The sequence below is a fragment of the Arvicola amphibius genome, chromosome 4, assembly GCF_903992535.2.
Source record: "Arvicola amphibius chromosome 4, mArvAmp1.2, whole genome shotgun sequence".
Taxonomy (NCBI): domain Eukaryota; kingdom Metazoa; phylum Chordata; class Mammalia; order Rodentia; family Cricetidae; genus Arvicola; species Arvicola amphibius.
In genome coordinates, this window is record NC_052050.1 from 122,077,213 (window position 1) to 122,093,710 (window position 16,498).

Here is a 16,498-nt window from a genome sequence, read left to right on the forward strand (position 1 = left end):
ACTGAAAATAAGAATCAATAATTGTTGCTCCTACAAAGTTAATTTCTTCCAGAGATATGCTATCAAGCCAGCCTTTTGATAGTTAGTCTTTGCTTGCCTGTTATTATTTGACCTTAACATAATCTTCCTGTTTCAGGATCCTGATATGTAAGACAGGAGTTACGTTGCACTGTGTCTATCAAATTTCAAACGCGCAGGTAATTTGTTTATTAGGAATGCATAACTGATGCACCTCTGTAGCCTGGGCAGTGAATTGTACAGTGGGGGTGATGCTCTTTATGATACCACCACGTTTATTCCCATGCCCCATGCACACTGAACATTAAGTTTTTTTTTTAATTTATTCTGTCATTGTTACATCCCTACTGCTGTTTCCCCTTTATCATCTCCACACAGCCCTTCCCTCCACTTCCCTCTCCCTCAGATCTACTCCTTTTCCTTCCTCTTCAGCAAAGGGCAGACCTCCCAGGGATAACCTCCAAACATGAAATATCAAGTTATAATAAGACTAGGCACATGCCCTAATATTAGGGCTGAATCGGACTACATAGTAGGAGGAAAGGGTCCCAAAATGCTGGCAAAAGAGTTAAGAAAGCCCCTGGTCCCACAGTTGGAGGTCATACAAGAATATCAACCTGCACAACCACTATATATGCAGAGATCCTAGTTCAGACCCATACAGGCTCCCTGGTTGTCAGCTTACTCTCTGTGAGCCTTCTCTGAGTCCTGGTTAGTTGATTCTGTGGGCCATTTTCTTGTAGTACTCTTGATCCCTCTGGCTGCTTTGACCCTTCCTCCTCTTCTTCAACAAAATTCCCTGAGCTCTGCCTAGGGTTTGACTGTGGTTCTGTGCATCTGTTCCCATCAGTTGTAGGATGAAGCTTCTCTGATGAAGATTATGCTAGACTCTGGTCTAAAAGTATAACAGAGTATCATTAGGAAATATTTCATTTGACTTTTTTCCTGTTATGTGTTTAATACTATCCTTGGTCTCTGGGCTGCCTCTGGTTTCTGGCCCTGCAGGAAGCATCAGGCATGGACTCTTTTTTTGTGACATATGTCTCAAGTTAGATCAGTCTTTGGTGGTCATTCCCACAAGTTCTGTGCCACCTTTCCTCAAGTACAAGTTGTAGGCTGAAGACAGGACAGATTGTATGTCTAAGGTTTTGTGGATGGGTTGATGTCCCAATCTGTCCTTGGAAAAGCCTTGCCTGATTAGACAAGATGGAGGGTTCAGGCTCCAGGATCCCACTACTAGGAGTCTTGGCTAGGAAAACACTCATAGGTTTCTGGGACTTTGCATTACACTAGGTTTTCACCTTGTTGTAGGAGACTAGCCCAGACTTGAAATAACCACACAAAACTGTATTAATTAAATCACTGCTTGGCTTATTACCTCTAGCTTCTTATTGGCTAGCTCTTATATCCTAAACTAACTCAACTACATTAATCTGTGTATCACCACGTGATTGTGGCTTACCAGGTAAAATTCCATCTCTGGTGTCTGTCTCTGCTGTGGCTACATGGTATCTCCTGACTCTGACTTCTTTCTCCCAGAATTCAGTTTAGTTTTCCCCACCTAGCTCTATTCTGCCCTGTGCAGGTCAAAACAGTCTCTTTATTTATTAACCAGTAAAACAAAATCATATACAGAACCACTTGCCACACTACCACCTTACCCCAGAAATGTTCCCCAATTCCAATTATCTCTCCAACTACTCTCCCCTTATCTTCCTCATCAGGTTGCTCCCATCCCCATGCCCACCCTCACCCAGTGCACCTATGAAATTTTTTCTATTTTCCTTTCCCAAGGAGATTCAAATTTGACATCCCTTAAGCCCTCCTTGTTACTTAGCCTCTCTGGGTCTTTGGGGTGTAACATGATTATCATTAATTTACAACTGATGTCTATTTGTAAGTGAGTACATACCATGTTTGTCTTTTGGGGACTGTATGACCTCACTCAGCATGGGAAGTTTTTTTTTTATGATTCCATCCATTTACCTACAAATTTCATGATGTTATTTTTCTTAAGAGCTGAGTAATATTGTGTTGTGTAAATGGACCACATTCTTTTTATCAATTCTTTGGCTGCAGGACATCCAGGCTGTTTCCAGATTCTGGTTATCACAATAAAACTGCTATTAACAGAACTGAGAAAATATCCTTGTGTTAGGATGGACTATCCTTTGGGTATTTGCCCATAAGTGGTATAGTTGGATCATGAGGTAAATTGATTTCCAATTTTCTGAGAAATTGTCTCATTGATTTCTAAAGTGGCTGTGCAAGTTTGTTCTTCCACCAGCAATGCAAGAGTGTTCTCCTTGACAACATCCTTACTAGCCTGAGCTGTCTCTTGTGTTTCTGATCTTAGCCATTCTGACAGTTGTTAAAATGGAATCTCAGAATCATTTTGATTTGCATTTCACTGATTGAACATTTCCTTAAGTGCATCTTGGCCATTTGATATTCCTCTGCTTAGAATTCTCTGTTTAGATCTGTATCTCATTTTTCAACTGGAGTATTGTGGATTTTTTATTCCTGATGTCTAATTTCTTGAGTTTTTCATATATTTTGGATGTCAGCCCTTTGTCAGATGTGGAGTTGGTGGAAACCTTTTCCCACTCTGTACGTTGCCATTTGGTCCTACTGGTAGCGTTCTTTGCCGTAGAAAAGCTTTTCAGGTTCATGACATCCCATTTTTTTAACTATTTACCTAAGTGCTTGTACTATTAGTGTTCATGGCTATTCCTCATGTTCTCTTCTATCAGGTTCAGTGTGTCTATCTAGCTTTATTTTGAGGTATTTGATCCATTTAGAGCTGAGTTTTCTTCAGGGTGATATTTGCATTCTTCAGTATACCAATCTACACAGATCAGTACCATTTTTAATGCTGCTTTCTTTTTTCCCCATTGTGTTTCTATGGATTCTTTAGCAAAAATCAGGTGTTCATAGGTGTGTATATTTTTTCTATTGTTTTATAGTATTGGTTTAGTTATCTTGGGTTTTTTGTTTTTCCATATGAAGTTGAGTATTGTTCTTTCAAGGTCTATAAAGAATTGTGTTTGAATCTTGATGGGGAGTTCCTTGTTTTGGTAGATTTTTTTTTGCTAAGATTACCATATTTACTATTTTAATCATGATATTAAATCCATGAGAATGAGAGATCGTTCCATATTCTGATATCTTCTCTAAAAACATAAAGTTCTTGTCATACAGGTCTTTTACTTGCTTGATCAAAGGTAAACCAAGACAGTTTCTATTATTTGAGGCTATGGTGAAGGGTGTTTTTTTCAGCCCATTTGTCATTTGTATATAGGAAGACTACTGATCTGTTTTCTCCCTTTTTTTGAGTTAATCTTGTATCCAGCCAGATCACTGAAGGTGTTTATCAGTTTTAGGAGTCACCTGCTAGAATTTTTTTTGAGGTCTTTTGTTACTTACAGATTTTATTGATTATGAGCCATCAGTAGATTTAAAAAATAATCATGATTCTGTGAATATGAAGACATACAACACTGAGCAAACTTGAGTACTCAATAACACTTTTATAATATAATGTAAAAATGGCAATTCTACCTGGTAGAATTTTTGATGTCACTTATGTATACTATCATATCATCTGTGAATAGCAATAATTTGACTTCTTCCTTACTAATTTGTATCCACTTGCTCTCCAGTTGTTATCTTTTTCCTCTAGCTAGAAATTCAAGTACCATATTGAATAGCTATAGAGAGAGTACACAGCCTTATTTTGTTCCCATTTTTAGTGGACTTGCTTTGAGTTTCTTTCCATTTAGTTTGATGTTCAGTATAAGCCTACTGTAAATTACCATTATTATGTTTAGATATGTTACTCATATCTCTCCAAGATTTTATCATGAACAGATGTTGAGTCTGCCAAAGGATTATTCAGCGTCTAATGAGATATTAATGATTATTTTTCTTTCAGTTTCTTTATTTGAAGATTACATGTATAGATTTTCATTTTATGAACCATCCCTGCATTTCTAGGATGAAGCCTACTTGATCATGGTGGGTCAATTTTATGATGTTGAAATCTAATACTAAAAAATGATATATTATTTAAGGATTTCATTCAATGTATTTTGAGCATATTTACCCCCCACAATACTTCCCATAATTACCTTTAGCTTTGTGATTTCTTTAATCTTTTCCTATTATGTACAGTTTTTGTTGTTCAGCTAATCTTGGGAGTGGGACCTACTGTGACATATACTTAACCTACTGATTGTCTCATCATGGAGAAAACTGACTCTGTCTCCCAGAAGTTTTCAAATGCCAATAAATCTTGAGATAGTGCTGGAAATTCATTCTCACTTTTCCCACCTTTGTGATAGGATTTTCTCTGTGAAAGTCTTATGCATGCTGTCATAAAACTGTGACTTTATATGTGCACCAGTACTGTTTTCTCTGAAAAATATTGTTTCCCTAATGTTGTTGATCATGCCTGTTTCTAAAAGTATTTTTGCCTCCTCTTAGAGGATTTCTGAGTTTTGGGGATTGGTGTTAAATGTATGTCATATTTAAGACTGAGCATTCTACAGTTTCTGTTTTTTTTTTTTTTTCATGTTCACCAAGTAGGGTCGTCTGTGTTAATTTCTGTCAATTGCAATAATGAGAAGTTTCTCTGATGAAGGGTGCGATTTCTTCTCATCTATGAAGATAGCAATAACTCATTGGGAAGCATTTTAATACTATGTTCATTAAGCAAAATAATGGCATTAGATTAAGACCTAGTGCTTATATCCCATCTAGTCACAGGTTCCTAGCCCCTATACCAGTGTCAACTATGGTTCCTTGGAGCAGGCCTTAGAACCAATCAGGAAATGATTGACTACTTTCGTAATATTCATGCCACGATTGCATTAGTGCATGTAGACAGATTTTCTATCCCTTCTGCCAGCTCCAAAACCATGACCCAGAGACTTATAATTAATTAGAAAAGCTTGACCATAACTTAGGCTCATTGCTAGCTAACTCTTACAACTTAAACTAGCTCATTTTATCAATCTAATTTTTGACTTATTTTACTCTGTACTGTCAATGCTGCTTCCTTTCCATCTGGCCAGTGACTCTGCCCTTCTTCTAAACATATTTTTCTCTTTTTAGTTTTCCACCTATACCTCCTGCCTAGCTAATGACTGTTTAGAATTTATTATTAAATACATATAAGTGACATAGTTATGATGTACAAAAAGTAACCATATTATTTCCCTGGTTTTGTTTAAATAAAAAGGAAAGGGTTTAACTTGTACATATTTTCAGTCTGGTCATTGTTTTACCTTTTGGGGTTCATATCTAGGAGGGATTATAGATTTTTTTCTGTAGTAATATCTTTAGTGTCTTTCAGCATTGTGAATGCTAAACAGTAGGAATGAAACTTCTAGGTTAGTAACACCTTGATTCCTTATCATCTGTACATAAATATCTGCTGTCTTCTTTTGCTCATGATAGTATTAAAAACTTTGGTGTCATCTCAGTTTCAGATATCATGAGTGATAATGTTTGTCTTGCAAGAGTAAATTTGGGAAGAATGATTATTCTGGAATACAAAATTTCTGATGAGTAGTAAAGAAGAAATGATAGATCTAGCTGTATCTTAAATGTCATTAATTTGATGTATCACTAGGGAATTGTAATGTTCTTGGCATGTATTGTCATAGTTGATATAAATATTAATAATGATATAACATTATTTCATTAGTAGAATGATATGGGATGTCCTTCTGTATGCTGTGAATATGTATTGCTTTTATTGGTTGATTTATAATATAGATTTGGCCTATGGCAGGGCATAATATAGCGAAATAAGGAAGCCATACTAGTTATAGGGAGAAAGAAGATGAAGTTGAGAGAGTAGCCAGTAGCCATTGAAGAAATAAGTTGCCAGAAGATTTTCATTAAGCAGTGAGGCATGTGTTGATATGTAGATTAAAAGAAATGGGTTAATTTATAAGTAATAACTAGTCAATAAGAAGCCTGAAAGAGTGGTCAGGCAATTATAATTAAAATTAGCCTCTGAGTGATTATTTATAAGTGACTTTGGGGACTGGCACGTGGTAGAGAAACAAGTCCAGTAGGAATGGACAGAACAGAAAATATTCTCCAGCTATAATAGAATGCATTGATAATGGTTGAACTTGGAGTATTTTTTCTGTCATTTTAAGTTCAGAAAGACAAATATAATATGTACTCCCTCATAAGTGGTTTATAGACATAAAGCAAAGAAAAGCCAACCTAAAGTCTACAACCCAAAATAATCTAGACAACAAAGAGGACCCTAAGAGAAACATACATTTATCTAGATAGGAAGGAGAAAAAGACAAAATCTCCTGTGTAAATTGGGAGTGGGAGGGGTCATAGGAGAGGGAAGAAGGGAGGAGGAGGAAGGGGGTGTTGAGAAAAATCTATAGTGTAATAAGAACAATTGAAAAAAAGATTTAAAACCTGATTTTAATAAATTGGTACTAATAGTACAATTTGAAATTGCTGACATTATTTATATTGCTTGGGAAATTGTAACTCGTCTGTACAATTTTATTTAGAATGATTCACATAGGATATTTAAATACCACTCCTGTTATTTCACCATATTTAACATTTTGCAGTAGAAACAAATATTTGGCAGTGAGATAGTACATTTTTGAATTTGTGGGTAATTTCTATTAAAAAGGTCAACTATTCAATTCTTTGCCCATTCAGCTAATAAAATTACTGTTGTTGCATTGCACATTCTTTTCCATTTCTAGAGAAAATGCCAAGTCCTTTATACTCTGTCTCACAAATTATTAAGGAAAAACACTTACATTAATGACAAAATTCAAGGGCAAATCTTATTATAATTATTACTCATGTTCTCTTACTTTTTAGTTTAATACACTTACAGATGTGTAGTGAGTACTGGCCTTCAAGAATAATTTTTTTTATCTGGACTGTACTGGAAAATTCTTAAACATTTTTGTTTGTTTTTAATAACACTATAGTAATAGTAAGGATAATGGGTTATTATGCATACTACTTCTATACACTTTAATTGTTAGTTTCTGTTTCTTTTAAAACTTACTAAAGGTTAAGATTCTATCTTTCTAATGCTAATGTTCTTTAGTACAGTGCTTAGAAAATATTACAAGTTAATAGATTTAGCTTAAATAAACAGAAAATCAAATAATAATAATGATGATGTTAGTATTTTATGTCAAATAAGAACACAAGAGCCAAAAATGATGTGAGGCATGATTTAAAGAGGGAATTCACCATAGAGAAGAAATAGAAGGAATCCAAAATAGTAGGTAGGTAGAGAGAATGGAGATTCAATTACAACCAACATATTAGACATCTAAGAAAAGCTCCCTGAATATATTGTACAGGACTATTTCTTTTCCAAACTCTTTATGCAGTTTCATATGGTCCTCTACAAATTTTTATATACTAGTTAGTGCAAGATAATTGTGGATACTATTTATCATGTGGCTTTAATATGGGTATATCTACTCAACTGTCAAGCAATGCATGAAGGCTTGTTCCCTAGCTTGTAGGACTAATGACGTCTGGTAGGAACTTTAAAAGGTAATGTTGCAAGGAACAAGCTGCTTGTTGTTTCCCTGCTGTGTGGCTAGCTTAGATTCAAAATAAATCACACAGAAACTGTATTATTAAATCACTGTTTGGCCCATTAGCTCTAGCTTCTTACTGGCTACCTCTTACATATTAATTTAACCCATCTGTGCATCACCACAAGGTCATGGCCTACCAGCAAAATTTCAGCACATCTATCTCTGGTGGTGGCTCCATGGCATCTTTCTGACACTGACTCTGACTCCTCCCATACTATAGGACAAGCCAGTTCTTTATTCATTAACCAGTAAAAGCAACACATAGACAGAAGGACCTCCCACACCATTTCTCCTTTTCTGTTTAAACAACAAGGAAGGCTTTAACATTAACATGGTAAAATTAAATATAACAAAAAAGTTATTAAGCAAAAATTACAGTTACAATATTTATATCTATTTTATCTTTTACCATAACTAAGGAAAACTGTAACTATAATTTTAATTTTTTCAACTAAATCAAAGACTCCAGAGGATTTATTACCTAGGTAAGCAGGAAGTGCATTGTAAGCAACTTCCAACATTCTAGAATTGACAGACATCTCACTGCCTGGACAGTCACCCAAATTTCTTCTGTACCATTGGGGCATTCAATCTTCAGCCACAGGCCCAAAGTATCCAGGAGACTTTTCCATGAAGCAGAAAATGTCAAAGACAGTTCCACCTACATTGGCAGTTTGTTAGTCACTTTCTTCTGTGTCATGCAGAATGTCTAGAAGACTCTTTCATGTAGCAGGAATCCTGAAGGACCATCTCACCTTTAAGGAAATTCAGCAGTCATTTCTCTGTGGGTCTTGCATGTTCAGTTAAGCAGTCTAGGCAAGAGCAGTTTCTTGCCCAAATGTCTAGCAAACTCCATAAGGAACCTCTTTGATGCCCATCTTCCTATTGAAGTAACTAATGCTGCCAGGAGGAGACGTGTCTCACTGTCATGAAAAGTCTTAAGTTCTTAAACATTATAAATGCCATATTCTGAAGGTCTCTGAAAGATTTGAAGAATACCTATCTAACTGAAATATATCTCTATACATCTAGCAAATCTAAGATGACTAGAAGCTTGACTATTATAAATGATTATCTATTAAACTATATTTCTTGATTATACATTACATTTTTAAATGAACTACATAATCACAACATCCTAATCAGAAGCAGAAATATACATATAACAAAATTGACCTAAAATGTGTATCAATAAACCAAGATCCATACCAATGAAAAGTATCCATCTCTATATCATATCTCCCTTTATATGTAAACAAAAATTTATAGACAATATTTGGGAATTGGGCATAGTTTCTCTAAAGTGCTGCCAGTTGTTTATTGGGCAAAGTATTTTCTTTCTAGAGGTGTTAATAGCAACCATTCAGGGGGTCTTATTCCATCAAATCATATTGGTCTAGAAGTATTCCACATGTTCTCATCTTCTGTGAGAACAGAAGAAGAGCCTTTTTTAACAAAACAACATATCCTTAGACTCAAATTTTTCAATCAAGATACCCTTATGTTGGTTTAACTTAGCAGTCTATACAATGAAATGTCTCTCTGTACTTAGCTCCTTCACAGTCAAAAATTCAAAGAAAACACAATAATACACATAATCTAGACTCTTTGTAAATTTTCCAGCTTTACATGCCTTATTCTTTGTATACTCCTTTTAATCTAAGACTGTCTGTACTCTGCCTCTTTAAAAAAACTTTACCTTTTATTTAAAGCATTAACTTTATTTTATGACTCTCTATGCTCTTTCTCTTCTCTTTCCCAAGGCTACACATATTTATCCAATACCATGACTCATCTGGATTTGTATTTATTGCATATCTTTACTGTCCAAGAGTGCTTTTTAAAATGCTAAGTGCTTCTTAAAACTTAACTGCATGATTGCTATGGCATATACAATACTTTTTGCTTGCTTGCCCAGTCTGAAACTTAAGCTGCATATATATGAATGATACTTCCTGCTTGTCATGCCCATTCTAACATGGTGGAGCTGTTCGCTGCTCCCGAGAGCCATGCACCATCCCTTTTCCAGGCACTCAGCTGGTCTATATTGCCATCAAGCAAGCTGCAGCACTCTGCTCACAAAACCCATCCAAATTCTTGGTCTTTCGAAAGAGCCAGAGTTCATGCTAACACTACAGCCCATGGCCAGGAATCTGCTGTTTTGAAAGCATGCAGCTGCTATTGCTGAATCAGTAAGACCTCTCTTAGAGGAGCTGCGGCAACCTGCCAGCTGAAAAAAATACAGCTGAACTTTGGTTTTTTTGTGTTTAGTGTTTCTTTCCAAACCCTCTCAGGTTCTACATGGATCTAGTTCACCACATTTGTGTGCCAGTTTGTTGCAAGGAGCCACTTGTTGGTCTGGCTAGCTTAGACCCAAAATAATCACCCAGAAACAATATTATTGTAATCACTGTTGCCTTATTAGCTCTAGCTTCTTATTGGCTAACTCTTATATATTATTTTAACCCATTTCTAGTAATCTGTGCATTACCATGAGGTTATGGTCTACCACCAAAGTTTCAACATGTCTATCTCTGGCAGTGGCTCCATGGCATCTTTCTGACTCCACCTTCCTCCTCCCATGCTATATGCCATGCCAGTTGTTTATTCATTAACCAATAAAAGCAATACAGAGACAGAAGGACTTACCTTCAGAGGAAATACAGGATGTTGGTCACCTCTTGCCTTTCTTTAATATTAAGATATAAGGTAGATGGGTTTATTCTGTCATGTAATTGTGCTCTCCTTCCCAGAGACTCAAAAATAGGGAAATTATCATGAACAGGTTTGTTTAAAGCCACAAACCAAAATCAGTCTTTTTTCTTTGCTTGTTGATTATTTCAGGCACTTTTATAGCACTAGAAAGCACTTTTCCATTAAAAAATTTGACTATTCTGACCACAGTAGATATTTCCCAGGCTTCCATTCAGAGTCATGGTTGGTGGTATGGCTTATGCATAGGGCAGTTTTGATTTTCTCTACTTACAGGAAAGAATACATATGTTCAATGAAAAGGCAAAGCATTTTTGTATACTCTTCTTTAAAATTAACTTCAAAAATGACAAATTTAAATGAAATTATGACATAAAATAAAATTACATGCTAAACCATGTTTGTAAAACTTTTATTCCTGAAAATATAATGAGAAGAAAGAGTGTGACTTGCCATGTGAAAAAAAACCTAATACTAGCATTGACATGATGCTTGCTTTCTTTAGGCTGTGATGAACATGAAAATAGGCTTTAGATGTTGATTTTATGTCTTATTTTTTTTTTTGATGCCCTCTTTGGCCTTATAAAAATGTCCTTCAAATCATTGGGTACTCCACATTTGAAGAAAAAAATCATAGTCATTTTAAAATTTAGTTTCTGTAAGACATTGATTTATTATAGTAATTATTATTTCCCAAACTATATAGCATAAAAGCACTAGACCTGAGGACAGGAATGAGATTTTTTTTTTATATTTTTCGTTCCCAAATTTTAAAGTGTTTGTTTCATAGAATAAATGCTCTATATATGCTATTTAATTGAAATGAATTAAAACTCAATGCATATTGAGTATGAAAATAAGTATATAAGCCAACATGTTCATAATATATTATATATAATAACAATTATTTAAATATGATTAAGTTTAAGTTAAAATACTTGCAAATACTCTTATGCGAATGAATAGGGAAAAAGGAACATTCCATTATGACAATATGAAAGAAATAGTAAGCTTAAAATCCTTAAGAATTGTTTGCTTTAATGAGAAAGTATATTAAAAAGAACTGTCTTAGTTAGCATTTCAATTGCTTTGCAGAGACACCATGACCTCTGCAACTCTTCTAATGGAAAACATTTCATTAGGGTGGGTTATAGTTTCAGAGGTTTAATCCATTAGCATCATGGAGGGACATGGAGACCTGTAGACAAACATCTTGGTGGAAAAGGAGCTAAGAATTCTACATTTTAATCTACAGGCAGTAAGAAGTGATCTATGATACCAGGGTGTGACTTCTGCATAGGAGACATCAAAGCCCACTGGAATGTTACTGAATTCTTGAGGCAACATATCAGAATTCTTCTCCTCTGTGGACCTGACCCTCCAAAGATCAAATCACATTCAGCACTACTTTCTTCTATGTTCCTACCAGTATGACCCACTTATAGTGTTCAACTGTTTTCTGTTTTTTAATCCATAGTCTCAAGGTCCTTATTCCTTCAGGGATCAGCAGTGGAAACTGAATAACTCAGATGATGGAGGATTCCCCTTGGCTAATAAAGAAACTGCCTGGCCCATTTGATAGACCGCCCCTTAGGTGGGTGGAGTAGACAGAACAGGAAGAGGAAGTGAGGTAGAAGGATCAGTAAGATGCCACACCTCTCCTAAGTTAGTCAGACTGCCATGCCTCTCCTCAGAGAGATGCCAGACGTGATGAAGCTCCAGCCCAAGATGGACGTACGCTAGAATCTACCTGGTAAGGCACCACTTTGTGGTGCTACACAGATTATTAGATATGGGTTAGTCAAGATGTGAGTAAGAGGCTGAAAATAATGGGCCAGGCAGTGTTTTAAAAGAATACAATTTGTGTGATGTTATTATATTATAAGCTAGTCAGGAGGCCGGGAACTGGGCCGCAGGAACACAACCTGCAGCTCCTCACTACAGAATGGCGCCCACGTGGATGACTGGATCCATAGAAAGCTTGAGAAAGCTTGAGAAAGCTTGGGAAAGAATAGAGTAAAGCATGTTTTCTCAGTAGCAGCAATTTCTCAGGTTTGGCTTTGCTTGCTAGAGCAAGCGCTCTCATCTAAGAGAGGCTTCCTGACTCAGCTTTAGCTGCAAAATCCTGCAGCCCTTTTAAGAGGTCCTGCCACGAAACACTTAAACGGTGTTGATGAAAAGCTTTTCAGTTTTCAGCTGTAGCAGGAAAAAAGTTGTGCTGTTTTAATATGCTGGCTTTCTGGGCCGTCCGGCCAGGGCAAACTCTCTTTCAAGCAGGCGGTCCTGACTATGGAGCTTTTGAGTGTTGTTTAACACTGTTGCAGCTTGCTTGCTGGCAGGGACCTTGAACCGCCACAAAGTTGTGGTGATAAACATGGCTACAACCAGTACCTCTGCCGTGAGGCTGGAAAGCTAAGGAATGGGCTGGATCTAGCTGTCAAAGCCACGGCTTTAATCCTACCTATATTGCTTGGTAAATTAAAGACTCGTGTGGTCAGAAAAAGAGAGATATACAGTAAAGAGAGATTCAAAGACAAAGAAAACCTCTAAATGGTTTGCAGTGAGTTAAAAATACATGCAGGCTAAAAGTTAAAGTTCTTACAGTTAAAAAAAAGAGAAAGAAAGAAAGAAAAAGGAATTAGTTTGTTGTGGTGGTATACACCTTTAATCCCAACACTTGAGAGGCAAAGGTAGATTGACCTCTGTGACTTCAAGGTGTGGCAGGACACACCTTCAATCCCAATGCGTGGGAGGCAGAGACGGACAGATCTCTGTGAGTTCAAGGTGTTGTAGCACACACCTTTAATCCCAGCACTTGGGAAGCAGAGACAGTGGATCTCTGTGAGTTCAAGGACAGCCTGGTCCAAAGAGTTATTCCAGGACAAAGATATACAGAGAACCTGTCTCAAAAAATAAAAGTAAAAATAAAAGAAATAGAGGTTAAAATAAAGTCGTATAAGATGGAAAATACACAGAGAATCTTGATACTGTATGCTATTATGCTCTCTTTGAATTGTTTGAATGCTGAGGAAGAAGCAACAGCTGCTAAAAGATATTTGTTTGTAAATGCTGCTGAACTAATACAACATAGGTATTTTGAAAATACCTTGACTTCAGAATTTGGATCTAAGGATATAATACTTTGGAAAAGAGATTCTTCTTTTGTTTTTACAGAAAATAAGACCCTATGGATTGCATCTATCCCAATATGGTATGATAGACCACGCCCTCCTGAAAGGTTGCAGTGAACACCTTCAGAAAATTACTTCACCCAACTGATGACTGAGATGAACCTAGCACACGTTACACCATGAAGATCTGATTAACAGCGCCCCCATTCAGCAGGAAGCAGTTTGGAGAGAAATAACTGCGCCCATGTTCCCAAATATTGTTTATAAATTTTTTTTTTACATTTAAAAGGGGATATGATATGGAGATGAATAATTTGCATTGATATGGATTTTGCTTTAGTGATTTAAATTTAAGATAAATTTTGTTATATGTATGTGTATTTCTGATACTGATTAATGTATTGTGATTGTGTAGTTCATTTAAAAATGTAATGTATATAGGTTGTTAATGGATAGTTATCAATATTAGTAAAACTTGTAGTTATGTTAGGTAGATTTTCTAGCTATATAGAGATATATTTAAGTTACATAGGCATTCTTCATATCTTTCAAAGACTACAGAATATCGCATTTTAGATGTTTTAATAACTTAAGGCTTTTCATGACAATGAGACACGTCAGCTCCTGGCAGCACCAATCTACTTCAAGAGGAAGATGGGCATCGAAGAGGATCCTTATGGAGTTTGATAGCCACTTGGGCAAGAAACTGCTCTTGCCTGGACTGTTGGCATAAACTGGACACGAAGAACCCACAGAGAGAGGACTAAATATGAGATGATCTTTTGGGGTTCCTGATTCAAGAAAGAGTCTGCGAGACATTCTGAAGGACACAGCAGATAGTGAATGAACTGCCTTCGAAATTTCCTGCTGCATAGAAATGTCTGATGGATATTTATGGGCCTGTAGGCCGAAGATGGATTCCCCAACAGTACAAAAGAACTTTGGGTGACTGTCCAGGCAGCGAGATGTCTCTGTCATTTCTAGAGTTTGGAAGTTGCTTATTTCTTGTTTACTTAGGTAATATTATATCCTTCTGGAGTCTTTGATGGAGTTGAAGAATAGATAGATAGTTATAGTTTTCCTTAGTTATGATAAAAGATAAAGTAGATATAAATATTATAACTAATTCTTACTTGATAACTGTTTTGTTATATGTAATTTTACTATGTTAAAGTTAAAGCCTTTTTTTTTAAACAGAAAAAGGGGAAATGATGGAGGATTCCCCTTGGCTAATAAAGAAACTGCCTGGCCCATTTGATAGACCGCCCCTTAGGTGGGTGGAGTAGACAGAACAGGAAGAGGAAGTGAGGTAGAAGGATCAGTAAGATGCCACACCTCTCCTAAGTTAGTCAGACTGCCATGCCTCTCCTCAGAGAGATGCCAGACGCGATGAAGCTCCAGCCCAAGATGGACGTACGCTAGAATCTACCTGGTAAGGCACCACTTTGTGGTGCTACACAGATTATTAGATATGGGTTAGTCAAGATGTGAGTAAGAGGCTGAAAATAATGGGCCAGGCAGTGTTTTAAAAGAATACAATTTGTGTGATGTTATTATATTATAAGCTAGTCAGGAGGCCGGGAACTGGGCCGCAGGAACACAACCTGCAGCTCCTCACTACACTCAGAATATGGGTTCTTATTGATTTTGGGGGTCTCTTCAAGCATCCTCTATCTAGGCTCTAGAGGAAGTAGATGATATTCTCATTTCAGTGGACACTCATTTTGGACAGCAGCTGCTCTCAAAGTGTGGGATCTCCATTGGTGAGCAGTATTAAGTGTGGCCTGTTCTCTGTAAGATCATTTTGTTATGGACTCCATTAACTGCTGAGTGTGCTGGATTTCTATTGGTTAAAAAATATTCCTCTTCAGTATAACTTAGATGTTAATACAAATAGTTAAACAATGTTTTTCCTGTAAAACATCAAAATAGACTCTTTTAAAAAAATCTGTTTATCATCTTTATGATCTCCTAGAAGGTGGCCTAAGACTCTCATTGTCACCATATGGACAGAAAACATTATTTTTGGATAAATGTGGGTTTGCAAATGCCATTAATCAAATTTACAAGATTGTTTTCTAATACGCTTCGCCTGTCAACTTCCCTGGTAATTCTTTTACACCCCACAGTGAAAATGACCCATCATACAATCTGTTGATGACATTCATCGCATTAGAATTAGGCTCATAATAAATCTCACATACTTTCAAGTACAGTAATCAAGAGGATATGCTATTCAGCATGTATCACTTCCATCTGGTGTGCATTGTGAACGCCGCCTGGGCATTCCACTCTGGTCTGAACCAGCACTGCGCCTTGATATTAACACATCTGAAAATCAGGCCATGTTTTGTCAGTTTCTCTGTAGAATTTTTGCATTGTAGCTCAAAACATTTTTCAAATAGACCTCTACCTGGTATGCTTAAAAATCAAGAATACATTTACGTTTTACTTGATTTTTTTTTTCATTTTGATCAAGGAACATGCTTTATAATATAACTTTAATTAAAAATATTAATATAAAAGATTTCTTTTCCTATGTGTAAATAGAGACACCATGTACATGTTTGGTGCCCATGGATGACAGTAGATGGTATCAGATTTTCTGGAAATGGAGTTATATTTGATTGTGAGCTACAGTGTGAGTGCTGAGATTCAAACCCGGATCTGCTGGGGAAGCAGAGAGTACTCTTAAGTTCTAAACCATCTTCCCAGTCCCAGTTGTAATGGTCTTTTGGTGGACATTAGTGGTTTTTTTCATCTAAAATCATATTGTTAATACTGGGAATTCTTTGGCTTTATCTTATGTATGTATGTCTTTGTGTCTTTCATTTTGTAATTGTTTTTTTGTAAATTTTTTAGTGTTACTTTGAATAAGAACTGTCAGAGTAGACTCCACATTCTTATTTAAGATCTTAGTGGAAAAGGGTTTCATTTTCTCCCCAGTTACATAGTGATATTAGATACAGATTTTTTATATGCAGTCTTCACTGTATTGAAGTATTGTCATTCTACACA

At 36.2% G+C, this 16,498-nt stretch overlaps 1 pseudogene; it reads left to right on the forward strand.

Annotated features, from left to right (window-relative positions):
* The window catches only part of LOC119811606, a 60,744-nt pseudogene that overhangs the window by 22,205 nt on the left and 22,041 nt on the right, over positions 1–16,498 (forward strand).